The 13429-nt window shown below is 38.7% G+C and overlaps 1 protein-coding gene and 1 long non-coding RNA gene across 2 annotated transcripts in view; one reads left to right on the forward strand and one right to left on the reverse strand.

Annotated features, from left to right (window-relative positions):
• The window catches only part of LOC116681551 (WD repeat-containing protein 49), a 31510-nt gene extending 31135 nt beyond the window's left edge, over positions 1 to 375 (forward strand). Inside the window, exon 18 of the mRNA XM_032509642.1 lies at positions 1 to 375. This exon is cut by the window's left edge and continues 1744 nt beyond it. The gene's annotated coding sequence lies outside the window, so the exon portion shown is untranslated.
• A 4974-nt stretch (positions 376 to 5349) lies between these two features.
• Positions 5350 to 13429, reverse strand: part of LOC116680396 (uncharacterized) — a 20616-nt gene continuing 12536 nt past the window's right edge. The window contains exon 3 of the long non-coding RNA XR_004329759.1: positions 5350 to 5360. This is a non-coding gene — a long non-coding RNA (uncharacterized LOC116680396). The remainder of the gene's footprint in view (positions 5361 to 13429) is intronic.

Here is a 13429-nt window from a genome sequence, read left to right on the forward strand (position 1 = left end):
GTTTTTGTATTTGAGAAGTTTTGTATTTGGCAGTTTTTTGGCTTTTTTCTTAAAGGAAATAAGAAAATAACTTCATAAAATTTCAATTTTCTGAGTGTTTTAAGTTGAGACATGTGGCTAGGGTACTAGTTTTGTGTGTAGCCCATCTAATATCCTTACAATAGTGTTTTTTAATCATTTTACAGATGCTTCACTTGGACGGAAATAGAAATTCTCTATTCTAACCTCTTTAGCTCTGTGTCAGTAATGCCTAGAATCACACTGACACTCGAAACAAAAAAATTGAGAGTGTTAACTTCCCAATGACCTCAGGCTCATCCCAGAGGGCCAAAGTATATGGGAGCTGTTTCACTTTTTTTTTGGTAAAACATTTAGGCGAGGAAAGCATGTATTTTCAAGTGTCTCTGAAGAGGTTAAAGTATAATAAACTAAGTCTTAAATGTGTATCTGAGTGGACTTTATTTATTTCACTGTATTTATCTATCATGTGTTTACTGGACAGAAGCTATCAGGAGAGACAGGGTTAGTGGTTAACTGACAATAAACCCGTATACAAAACAGCACCCAGTCTCAAATCAGTGGTCTGTTTGTATTCATGCAATCTTGCAGTTTCAGCTCTTTTCTTCATTGACCGTTTGGTCATGCATACTCATTCTTTGACACAACACATTCACAGTCCTCTTTCACAAACCCTTTACTGGCCTTTGATGTGCAGTGTTTGTTGTCAAAAGAGGCTGTACTTAGGCACAGTGGTGCTTTGAGCTAAATGCTAACGCAAGCATGATTGCGTCATGATTGAAATTTTTGCCATGCCTTTAGTGTGTTAGCATGCTAAAATTAGCTAGTGCAACTGAGGCTGGTGGAATGGCCTTTATCTTTGCAGGTATTTGGTCATAAATCAAGTATTTGACAAATTGCTAGAAGTTAAATTACTAGTACTAGATTAAAAGTCAGGAGATCACCAACAGTATTACAGTTAATCATGAGAGAGATATGAGAGTCTGTGTCAAATTTCATGAAAATATAGTTAGAATATATAGACTAGACATCTCACTCTAAGCCACAAATATCATAGTGGTGTTAGAGGAAATGTCAAGGAATCACTTGAGCTATGATACAATACTAACATTGTGCCAATCCATCTAGTAGATGTTAAGATATTTTATTGAATAAGTGAAAGGGGACCATAGGCTCACCAAAGTCTGCTGTAGTTGTTTGTTGTCCAACTGGACCAAAGTGGTGGACTGACCGACTGACAACAGACCAACATTGTTGTCTGTCCAAGACCATCATCAAAATAAAGTGTAGGTGTAAGATTTAGCTGTAATGAAATGTAAATTCAAAGCTATGTCATGGAGTGGGGCTCTAGGGTATGAGAAAAAAAAAACTTGTATTTAATCCTTATGATTATAACCTAAGCCCACAAATATTCATTGCATGACCAAAAAAATGTAAGCAATGCGTGGATGGGTAGGCTCAGTGGGTAAAGCAGGCACACCTATACTTCGAAGTTTATACTTTGACACAGAGGTCCAGGGTTCAAATCCGATTCGTGACGATTTCATGCATGTCTTCCTTTTTTCACCTAGCTGTCTTATCAAATAAAGGCGGAAAAGCCCCAAAAATTATCTTTCAAAAAAAAAATGTAAGCAATTAAAAGAACAAAGTAATATTAATATGAATAGTTTGTTCAGGATAAAGAATACTGTAGATTTGGAAAAGAGAAAGAATTTAGGTGTCTAAGTAAGCTCAAGGGCAGGTCAAATGAAAACCGAATTTTGAAATAATAGCTAACTTTTGAAATGCCTGAAAAGTGTGAACTGGAAGGAAAGTGCCCACCAGACTCTACAGGGGAAAATCAATACCAACTGTGTGTGTGTGTGTGTGTGTGTGTTTGGGTGGGGGGGGGGGTTGTACTGTACTGTACTGTACTGTACTGTACTGTGCTGTACTGTACTGTACTGAGCTCATCAGAAAAGTTGGAGTGGTTGATTTGGTGGAAGAGCCAATTTCCAAGTCTACACTGGGCTGCCAGCCAGCTACTGGGCATGAGGTGAGGAGAGGGAATGGCCTCACTCCATCACCCGCTGAGTGTGTGTGTCTGAAAAGCCTCACTCTGTCAGAGCAGCCATTTACCTGTGTCTGTGTGTGTGTGTGTCTGTGTGTATCTGGATTTGTGAGCAATACAGGTGTCATGGATATTGATGGGTCTGGGCGCTCCATCTAATATCTGCAGCAACACAAAGTACTCTGGTAACCACAGGAGAAATAAGACACGCTGCCCTCTGATTCACACACACATACACACACACACACACACACACACGCACACACACCACACACACACACACACACACACACACACACACACACACACATACACACACACAAAATATGGAGGCGGAAAAGCAATTACAAGCAGGCAGGTTGATTTTGATTTTAATTGGAGCCCTTGCTGTGAGTTCCACCTGTTTCCGTCGACAGCCAACAAACATAAATAGGGAGTTGTCAGTTCTGCAAAACTCACTCAATTTTATTGAAATTCCTGCAGCCAAATCACCAGTTCCTCCCCCAAGTTCTTTTAATTAATTGGTTGAACAGTTTTAGTACAAGGAGGCGATTGACAGTATTTAGTAAAATGGGTTTTATTATGATTATGATTTTTGCAGAAGTTATCACTAACTCTTAAAGAAACTTAATTGAATCAGATTTCCACTCAGATCCAGATCCTTGCTATTTTGATTTCACTGCAGTGTCTTGCTTTCCTTTGATTCGGCCTCTCCCTTCTTTTCATAGTGCCAGCCTTTGGGCTTATCCTTATTTTATTAAAAAACATTTTTTTACACTTGAGCTTCGTATGCACTTACAAATGAAAGCATTTGTCAGCATACTTCTACTTCCTAAAGGATTCAGATTCACACTTCTTGTTGGTGAGGTTTTAAGGTTTGATGTGCTTCTTTTCATCTAGAAATCCTGCATCATCGTTGTGGGGGCATTTTAAAAGGTTTCCGCTGTGCATGTGGAAAATGAGGAGTTATTTAAACACAAATTTGTATCTGTTCATCACTTTGATTCAAACTGAAATATCTCAACTATTGAATAGATTACCATGAGAATTACATTCATGTTCCCCTCAGGATGAATTGTAATAACTTTGGTGATCCATTGGCTCCATTATTATGTCAATATTTGTGTTTGTTTTGCACAGTTTAAGTAAATACAGTACACATCATCCTTACTAATCAATGATGTATGATTCATAATTCTTTCACATATAGCTAGACCAATAAATCAGCCTGGCTCATATATTGGCCAATATCAGAGTTTTATTTGTTTCAGTGTATTTGTTGGCCTATAAGCAACAAGATATTTCAGCACCAAAATTTCAAACTAGGTTGAGCTAATTTAGAAACAGTGTCACTATTACATAGTTTATCCACTAGAGAACTCTGACAAGTTGACAGGAAAATGTCCCAAAGCATAGATAAAAAGATTGTTTGTTTATATGTTTAAAAGAAATACCGCCGATATATTGTTATTAGATTTATATTTTGTCTCCCAAATAACAGTTTCCAGCCTGAAAATCCAGTATTGGTCGAGCTAAGCTGTGAACATGCAGAATCAGTTGAGGGTCTCTCAAAACACTTGGCTGTTTAAAACTAAAATCCAACAAAATGTGTAAAACCTGTTTCATACCCACTTTTATGGATACACAGGAGTGTAATCTTTAACATTATATATTGTGTAATGTTACAGTCAGGACATTACACCTTGATTTGATGAAGGAGCAACATTTCTTTTGTGACCTTAGTAGTCTTCACTTTTAACTTAATACTGTATACACAGTGCATTCCCTCACACATACCTGTTTGCTGATACTTCCTTGCATGTAATTGTGTTTTTCCACAATTAAAGTGGAGCCTGCCTGCTTCACTTTATGTGTAATGTGCAAATTAACATACATGATAAATGTAGTCATTAATTTTTTTCTCCCTCATGTTCTCTCATCAGAGAGAGGGGGGATAATGCCAGTCATTATCCCCCCTCTCTCCAAACCCAACATATCTCAGACTGATGATAGATTCTAAAGACGGCGCTAGAGGTCATTATCATTAATGTGAGTTCTACAGTACACACACACACACGGTAACGCAGTCACATACACAGTCACGCACTCAAATATATTGCGGTACTTTACAACCACCTCCTCTCTTCTTCTTGTTCTACAATCCAAAGTAGGTCCAGCGTGCAAATGATGTATGCCCAAAAATGTCCAATTAATTAAATTCACTGTGTGTAAAATATGGGGCCTGTGTCCAACTGTCCTATATTAAAAAAAAGGAATTAAATTGGGAAGTGGGCTGATGATACTAGGCTGCCGCTGCATGCCCCTGAGCCTATGGCAGTGTTAGCATTTCAAATTGAGTTACACGCTAAACAAGCAAAGCAGTGTGTGAGTGCTAACTCATCTGTTTATAGCAGGGCCTGCCCTGTTTGTTCTCTTTGTGTGTGTGTGTGTGTGTGTGTGTGTGTGTGTGTGTATGTGTTTGGGTATAGATTTGCGTGTGAGTGTGTGAATCTGCTTCTAATTCTTTGTTTTAGTACTATGAAAACAAATTATATTCCTGTGTGAGTGAGTGTGTGTGTGTGTGTGTGTGTGTGTGTTTGTTTGTATGAGAGTGTGTGAAAGTGTCTTTGTGTGTACTTGTAGTTTCTCCCATCCCCTTTCCCAGGAGTTTGTCTATTGGGCTAAACACCCATCATGTAAATCAGTGAGCTATTAGGAGCTGGCGCCTCTTCCTCTACTTTCTTATCAAGATTAATAAAAACCAAGCCAATGATAAAGGAGAGTGGGGAGGAAAGAAGATGAACTCTGTGAATAAAAAGCACGGCTGTATGGAGCCTCTGCAGTTATCGTGTGTGTGTGTGTGTGTGTGTGTGTGTCTATATGTGTTTTTACATAATTTGCGTGCCTTTCAGCTTGAGTTTATTTTAATTTAGTACAGTAGTCTCATTTATTTTGCTCAGTTTTTAAGGTGACATTCAAGTTGTACAAATCACACGTGCACACACTCTGCACACATTCCTATAGTACTTGCATAAATCTTCATGATTATTCATGTGTGTCTATGTATCAAATGTAATTTGTGAAACTATTACATTGCAATTCTACATTACGGGTTCCTGCACATATTGCCTCCAGAGAATGAGGTTTTAACTCATAATTTAGGTTGTGTTTATTGCAAATACATAGTATATTGTATGTAGCTATATATGCTCATTCATGTTCCACACATTAATTGGCCTGAAGCTCCTGGCCTGGTAATATTGCCTTATCTGTTTGAATGGTACGTACATTTCTGTTCATATTATATTTTTAATATATTTTTAAGATAGCTTCATTTGTATGTATGAGTTTAGTGGCAGGTGAATGAGTCTACATGAACATCGCAGCTCAGGCTGTCATTTTGCCGCAATTACCATAAATCAAATTTACATTTGTCATGTAATTTAATACTCATCTTGGAATTGCCTGGTTAATTTCAGCATCCAACGCAAATAAGATTTATTGTTATACAGATTAATAACTGGATCACACACACACACACATACACACATAAATATATACCTCCTACGCATGTCTCAAGGGAGTTATCATAATACCACGACAGTGTGTGAAAATCTGACACTTCAGATACAGTATTTCACCCCTCAGCGTTTGCTCTTGCAACCCCACACTCTTTTCCTTGTTGTCTCTGTTGAGTGATTACCTGCCAATTTACTGAGAGCTGGTGTTAAGACTCAGATATAGATGGTTGGGACGCACTGCACAAACTCAACTGGACAGATGACACAACAACACCTCCAAGCTGGAAATGTTGTGAAATGTTTCAGACATGTAGAATTATAAAACTTTGAATTTTTACGACTCAAGAGTCTAATTACCTCTAACGCATTATGTACTGTGTGTTCAGCATGGACTTCATCTAAATCCTCCTGTGCTTTCACTGATCACCTGAAGTCCAAAATCTTTGAGTTTAACCTACACCTAGAGGCAGGATAATGACAACTTGGTCATAGTAAGACATGAAGCCAAACTTACACCAGTACTGGAGCCAAAAATAAATCTAGTGAGAGTCTGGTGGACAAATCCATTAATAAACGTCATCTTTAAATAACTGCAGCCATTGTAAAATAAATAGGACAACAAATTAAAGGCAGACTTTCTTTTCCGCTGTCTCTAAAGTTCTCTAAAGAGCTCAGATAGTTCTTTGGGCAGTGTGGCCTATCAATAATAGAAAACAAACACTTCTTGTTTGTTTTTGTACAGCAAAGACCCGAGGCCTGTACTACGAAGCAAGATTTGAGTTAACTTCAGGTTCAACCCAGGGTTTTGTGCATCACAACAGTGGATCACTTGTAACCGGGTTAAATAGCCGTGGTAACTTGTGCTGAACAACTAACCTGCTTGGGATGGGTATCTTCATGAAAAGATATAGATTTTCATTGGAGGGAATTATTTATCTTCACCGGCTTCTTGAGCCGTGTGTTGCCAATGAGCATATTGGTTGAATATAGTTTTTATTTGCTTTCACAATTGCTTCCCACTTCCAGGGTTGCATCTGAAATAATAGACTAAAGCAACGACAGTTTATGGAAAGCAGTTATGGTCAGATTTTGTGCCTGACTGATGGGCAAGTGACATTGACAAGCGTCCTTCCTGGGTTAGCAAGCAGCGACTATATTGCTTTTTGTCTATAAAACCGTGTCTGTGTTCTTGTTGTCTATGTAGTATTATAGTTTGCTCTTATGTAAAATATGCGGCTCTGGTAGATGTTTGTGAGTGGTCATGCTGTGCAAACACTGCCTCTTTTATGTGAACATGTGTGTCACTGGATTGGGAAACCTGGGTTGATTGAACTAGTTGGTAACCACCGTCGTGACACAACTTATGCAGGGCAGCAGTTGTTAGGTTAGGTGAAGCTGGTAACTGAAATAAATCCAGAGCATGTTGATCTTGATTTGTGGTACAGGCCCCTGGGGTCCGTTTCAGAAAGCAGGTTTAGTGAAAACTCTGAGTTTAACCCTGAGATGAGGGAAACTCTGGGTTGTCTGTTTCAGTGAGGAAGGTTAATCAAACCTAAGAGAGAGGGAAGGGTAACTTAGGGTAGCTTGTTTCAGAAACTGGTTTTCAGGTTTTCTTCAATGAATCATAAGTTTCTCTCAGTCTCCTACCTCTAACACAGCACTCTTTCACTTCCTCATTCATTCATTCAGTCTGTATCAGGCGCATTTTAGCGCAGTTTGTTATCTGCATGAATAAAAAACAGTGTTGGTTTATTAACCATGTTAGACAGACTATAAAATGTTTTTGTTTCGAACATGTCACTTCCTTTTGTCGACTATCCCGTTGAAGAAGAAGCTGTATTGCTTAACAGGGAGTTAACCATACAACAAGATGATATTGAGGCGCCTACTATAAAGATGCATTTGAATTTCCAGATAACTATCTATTTGAGGGGGATCGTATTTCTTCCCAGTCTATCAGTCATACAGCCAACATAACCTTATCCATACTCATATCACTAAAGTCACTCATCGTGGACATGCTCTTACATCCAGCAGATTCTTTGTGTTGCATACAAAATGTGATGCGGAGCATATTAGCAAAGCCACTGTAGCAAAATACTGTCAAAATAACATGACTTGTTGAAACGTTTTATTTTTAAACGTTTTTGACATTAAAAAAATAGTTCCACAGTACCGCAGGTGAATGATGTAAACCCTTTGAAATACTAAATTATAAATTATAATTCTGTTAATGGTGTTGCAGCCTCAGAATGGGATAACTAGGCCTAGTACTTTTATAGATTATAGGTTCAATACCATTTCACTAGTAATATTTGACTTATGATTAAATAATGAATTAATACACTATAGTGGAACTTTCACATTTACTCTAGCAGCAACTTTCTCCCACGCAAATTCTTTCTCTTTTACAACAGCCGCTGTTTTTTTGCTTTTTTAATGACATATACAGTATGTTCAAACTTGCTGTATGTGCGCATGAGTATTTCCACCATCCGGTTTGTTTGTAGTTGTTACCATGGTGAATCGTAGTATCATGGCTCCATTCATGCTGTCTTTTTATAGTGGTGATGCACACACTTAACTCCGAGTGAACCTACTCTGAGTTGATTGAACCAACTCAAATCAGCCGTTCCGGAACGAAAACTCCCATCTCTGGATAAATCAACTCAGAGTTCAGGGTTAGACTCCGAGTTTGGTAAACCTCCTTCCTTAAACTGGCCCCAGGGAGACAAACTTATCGATCAAACTGTAATAGCTAAAGTTATTTCTTTAACCAGAACACATATTAAGAAAACAATGGCACATTTTACATATTTTGTTTTTTACCTCTCTTGGATCCATAAAAAACCCATGTTGTGATGAATGAAAACCAAGACCGATTTAGAAATGTTTGTGCAAAAAGTGACAGCGGACAAGCCTCTACTCTTCTTTAATGGTGCTTTTGAGCTTCAGTGTTACTTCATTATCTGTCTTCCATTATTTATTTTTTTACAAAAAGTTAAATTACTCATCGATTTTATATCAGATGTGATAATTTTGTTTTTAATTGGGTCTAGAACTTAAAGAAACAATTCACTTAATTACTGAGGTAGGCAAAAAGGCGATTAAAGAGGTACTGATGGGAAAATTGTGACAGAACACAACTTCTGTGTTGAATATCTGCGTTAAAGATATTTAACACAGAAGAGCTGAATTTCAATCCTTAATCTGCCAATGGAAATGTTGACTCTAATGTGGTAGTGACACGTGTGACACAGTGTGGTAGTGGTCACGTTTTAAAGTTCTTATGTCTCCATATATAAAACGTTATTTCCACATGCAGAAGGCTTTTAACATTGTGCAAAAAGACATTTAGAAATAGTTAGGTACATAACAACATTAGTCCACCAGCCTTGTATTTCAATTAACTCTTTTTTTTCAATCATTAATCAATTATATTTAGAATGGAAAACATCTACATTTGTCAAATGCTTTGCGCCTCAGGGCCACCATAGCTGACACCATGAGACTTTAGTCTCAATAACCCAGGGCTTGTTGAGATGGTAGAATCTGTAATTGATTGAAAACAACTGTATTGTTTTCTTCATTTGTGGGTTTGTTTTAACTTTTAGTTTGCTTGTACATCCATCAGTAAACTTGGGTATCTGTCTGCTGCTACCTGTCTCTATATCTACTCTATGTTTGTGTTTCTCAAAACAAGGAATTCAACATGGATGTTGTGTGAATGAGTTAATTGCATTATGATTACAGCTGCACTTGTAAAGACAGAAATGACCAGATATTATATTTTAATGAGAGGGAGGGGAATGGTGAGAAATGCTATTCAAGCCATTCTAGCATATTATGTACAGGAACTATAACATAATAAATGCAGATCACTCAAATCAGGCTTACGTACCATGTCCCTTTGAGAGGAAGGAATGTGTGGAAGTGTGTCCACTAATGCACCATGTCAAGGACAGTTAATTAAAGCAGGACAGTGTCTAAAAGACAGGAACCCAAAATGGATGTCCTGTTCAGTGTATGTGTGTGTGTGTGTGTGTGTGTGTGTGTGTATCTGGATTGAATCAGTGCAGGAGGGGCATTTGACTTAGAGCAGGAAGATGCATGCTATCAGAATGCTAAGCAGTAGTTAAACAGTCTTAATATTGAGAAGGATGTAGGGTAATAAATTCACTTTGACACTGTGTACTGCTTCCCTGTGGCAAGGCTGCTACTAATCAGCAGGTACACACACACCTTGGTTGTAAATACTGATGCCCTCACTAGTTGAAACAGGTTTTTTCTCCACTTTATCTAACCTAGTCTGCCCAACTGGGGAGGAGGGAAGGGAGAGGGCAGAGGGAAGGGATGTATGTATGATGAGGGCAAGTGTGGAGAGGTTGGGGGGGGGGTAAGAAACAAGTAAAGAAATAGCCAATGCAAGAGGAAACAAAAGGGCAAAGCTAAGAGGAACAGAGAGAAGATGAAAAGTAGGGAGTACAGAATCAGCAGATGAAGAGAAGAGGAGGATGAGAAGTTGGAGATGTAAAGGAGATGTGAGAGTGTAGAGGTCAGACAGAAAGGGGGAAAACAATATGTAGATAAACAGCAAGAAAGATAAAGGGAGTGGGGAATAAATGGTAAGAGAGCCAGTGAGATGAATAGAAGAGTTACGATGATGAAGAAAGACGTTTCATGTCCACCCAAAGTTCATTAGCAAGCTGCCTGACACACACTCAGGCCTAATGTTATCTACAAAAACTAATGACCTCCACACCCATCTGCACACTGCACACTTTTGTGGTATTTTTCCTGATTTTAATTTTTTATCTCGGTCTCCACTCCACAGGAGACAGTGTTGACCTTCTCTTCTAATTCGCAGAAAGATTTTCAAACATTGTTACACAGCCAAATTAACCTCAGCAGTTGTGGAATATTGAAAATATAAAAAGCCTCAAAGTTAGAAAAACTCAGCAGTTAGATAGCCTGGAAGCTAGGGTTTGATTTTGATAGTTATCCTATATTAGTGAATCATTTAATATATCGAGCCCAATGAAACATTAATTCTGTCAACTCTCCAAATGTAAGGGTAAGGTGTTGCGTGCGAGTACAGAAACTCAAGTCTTCATGTTCTTTGCACAATCCAGCTCCACACAGATAAGTAGCTGGCATTCAAACTTCCAGCAGTAAAGGTCCCGTGCCATCTATAGGCAGTTCAGAATAGAGAATGTGGCATAAATATTCATATATTATTACTATTCTGGTACCATAGCTAGCTACTGCTCAGTTCTCCTTAAGGCCACAGTGAGCTCTTCAAAGTAAATGGATTTCTGAGTACTTTAACATATATTATAAAGCCCTGCATTTTAAAAAGTCTGTGTGTGTGTGTGTGTGTGTGTGTGTGTGTACGTGCATGCGTGTGTGCGTGCGTGCGTGCTTGCGTGCGCGTTCTCTGCATAGTCCACATTGTCTTTTTTGAATGCTAAAACCCCTTTGACTGAACCACTTTAGTCTGGAAATCTATAGAATAGCACATTTGAAATTGGAGAAATGCCCCACCAAATACACACACACACAAGCTGGTGGTTTACCTCCTTTCATTTGCCATAGACTCTCCCTGCACACCCGCTCACTCGTGTGTTGGCTCAGAACATGGTGTGACAGATTGGCCCTGTGGTTATAGCCCCAAAGCTGATATCCCCTAATAATCTCCCTCCTATTTCCATTCACCCATTAACTGGAAGCATGTGTGTGTCATCAAAGTATTATAGGTTGCATGCATGTGTAGAGAGAGAGATAAGAGGAGAAAGCATGTCGTGTGACGTAACATAAAACAGATCACAAATACGCAGTATTCACAGATTTTAGCCAGGATTTAAATTTTTGATGTGACTGAAATATTGAAGCTCTCCACTTGCTTGCAGCAAATATCTTTTCCAACCTCTCCTCACCTCCTGTTCAAGGTTTTTTAAATTCTGGACAAGCTCTCAGATATCTCTTTATATATATATATATATATATATATATATATATATATATATATATATATATATATATACACTTTCTTTCTTTCTTTCTTATCTCCTTCCTCCTGTGGCCTTGTGCCCTTATACCCCTCCATGTCCTCTTCTTTCCCCCATATCCTGTCTATCATTGTTGCTTTTCTCTGCCTCTTATACTGTGTCTCACTTTTTCTTTCTCATCTTCCTACCATCAATCCATTCAATCTACTCTCTGGCTGCTGCTTGTTTCATTCCCTCTGTTCCTATCAATCCGTAACCCCCCTCCCCTGCGCTTCTTCTTTTCCCCTGTCCGTGCATCTGTAATCCCCCCCTCCCCTCACTCTTTCTCTCCATCACTCCCTCTCTCGCTGTCTGTTCTTCCATGAAATTAAAGCGCTCTAAGCTGCTGTTTAATCACAGCCTGTTTGGGAAAGTGCTGCGATGACAGAAACTGTCCATCCCAAGTGCTGTGTCTCTGTGTGCATGTATGTACTGTTTTTGTGTGTGTTTTTGTTTGTGCGTGTGTGTGTGTGTGCGTGTGTGCGCCTGTGCGTGCGTGCGTGCATGTTTTTTATACACGTGGTGAAAGATGGGTTTAGGTGGCCAGTAATCCATAGATAATCAGCAGGTGGTGTGGCCTGATACAGTGATAATTAACTAAAAATCTGAATTGTTTACTGTTGGTGGCTGGATAAATGAACACAGATCAACACAGCTAATTAAATTCCATTTGCCACCACAAAACAGTAGGCTAGTTAATGCTTCAGTGTTTGACATGGCAGAGCTAGGAAAGGAAAGGCACAATCCCAGCCTGTGAGCTGGTGAAAGAGAAGAATTTACTGGCTATAATGCATTATTTATCCTTCACTAATGAAAAACTGATTTTGTTGGTCTTTAAAGAAATAGTTAGAAATAGACATTTTGAGAAATACTTTACACTTTCTTGCAGAAAGTTAGATGATGCCACTCTCATGTTTGTGTGTTTAGCATGGCGCTAGAGCCAGGAGGTGATTAGCTTAGCATTAAACGGGTTTGCAGTTTTACAGGAAGTTACGTGCGTATTTCTTGGCAAATGACAGATAAACTGCTGTTTGTCAATAAGTAGTTACAGTATGTATCTCCCCTTTACACCACACATTTGTGTTTTCATGATTATGTATGTGTTTGAATTAAACAAATTAGATAAAAAGTGGTAGTGAACTTTGGAGGCACTGGTAGGTGGACTTTTGATAGTTGGACACACCGAGGTTAGCTATTTCCACCTGCTTCCATTATTGTATGCTAAGCTAAATAAGCTAGCCCATGTAATCGCCATGATAGTGATCTGCTCCTCTAACTCTTGGTAAGAGAGCAAGTAAGTGTTGCCTTTTCTAAAATGTTGAACTGTTTCAGGCAAATTTGTCCAAGATAAAAGTCTAAACTTATGCAAATAGTAACCTAGTGCTCTTTTAAAATGGATGGTGTTGTGGTCAGTTGGGGCTTGGGACGGGTTTGAGTTGTAAGCTGTGTGCTTGGCACAGGGGATGGTAACGTTATTGCTTTTTGTGTGTATACACAATCTGATTATTTCTTTGTCTACAGTAGCCTATATACTGTAGTACATTCACAAGATCCCCTATTTATAAAACCCTCACAAATTCCAGCTCTTATCAGAGTTACAAAAACACAGGAGTGAACAGTGCAAAATGCTTCATCCACACAAAACACAATCGGACAGGTACAAACAGTCACATCAGATACAATTAAACAAACGTAGGTGCTGTTGCTGTGTTGGTACAAAGCGCTCATAGTCTCACACAGAAGTTGCACACCAATGTACACACACACACACACACACACACACACACACACAC

Source organism: Etheostoma spectabile, chromosome 3 (genome assembly GCF_008692095.1).
Source record: "Etheostoma spectabile isolate EspeVRDwgs_2016 chromosome 3, UIUC_Espe_1.0, whole genome shotgun sequence".
In the NCBI taxonomy this organism is placed as follows: domain Eukaryota; kingdom Metazoa; phylum Chordata; class Actinopteri; order Perciformes; family Percidae; genus Etheostoma; species Etheostoma spectabile.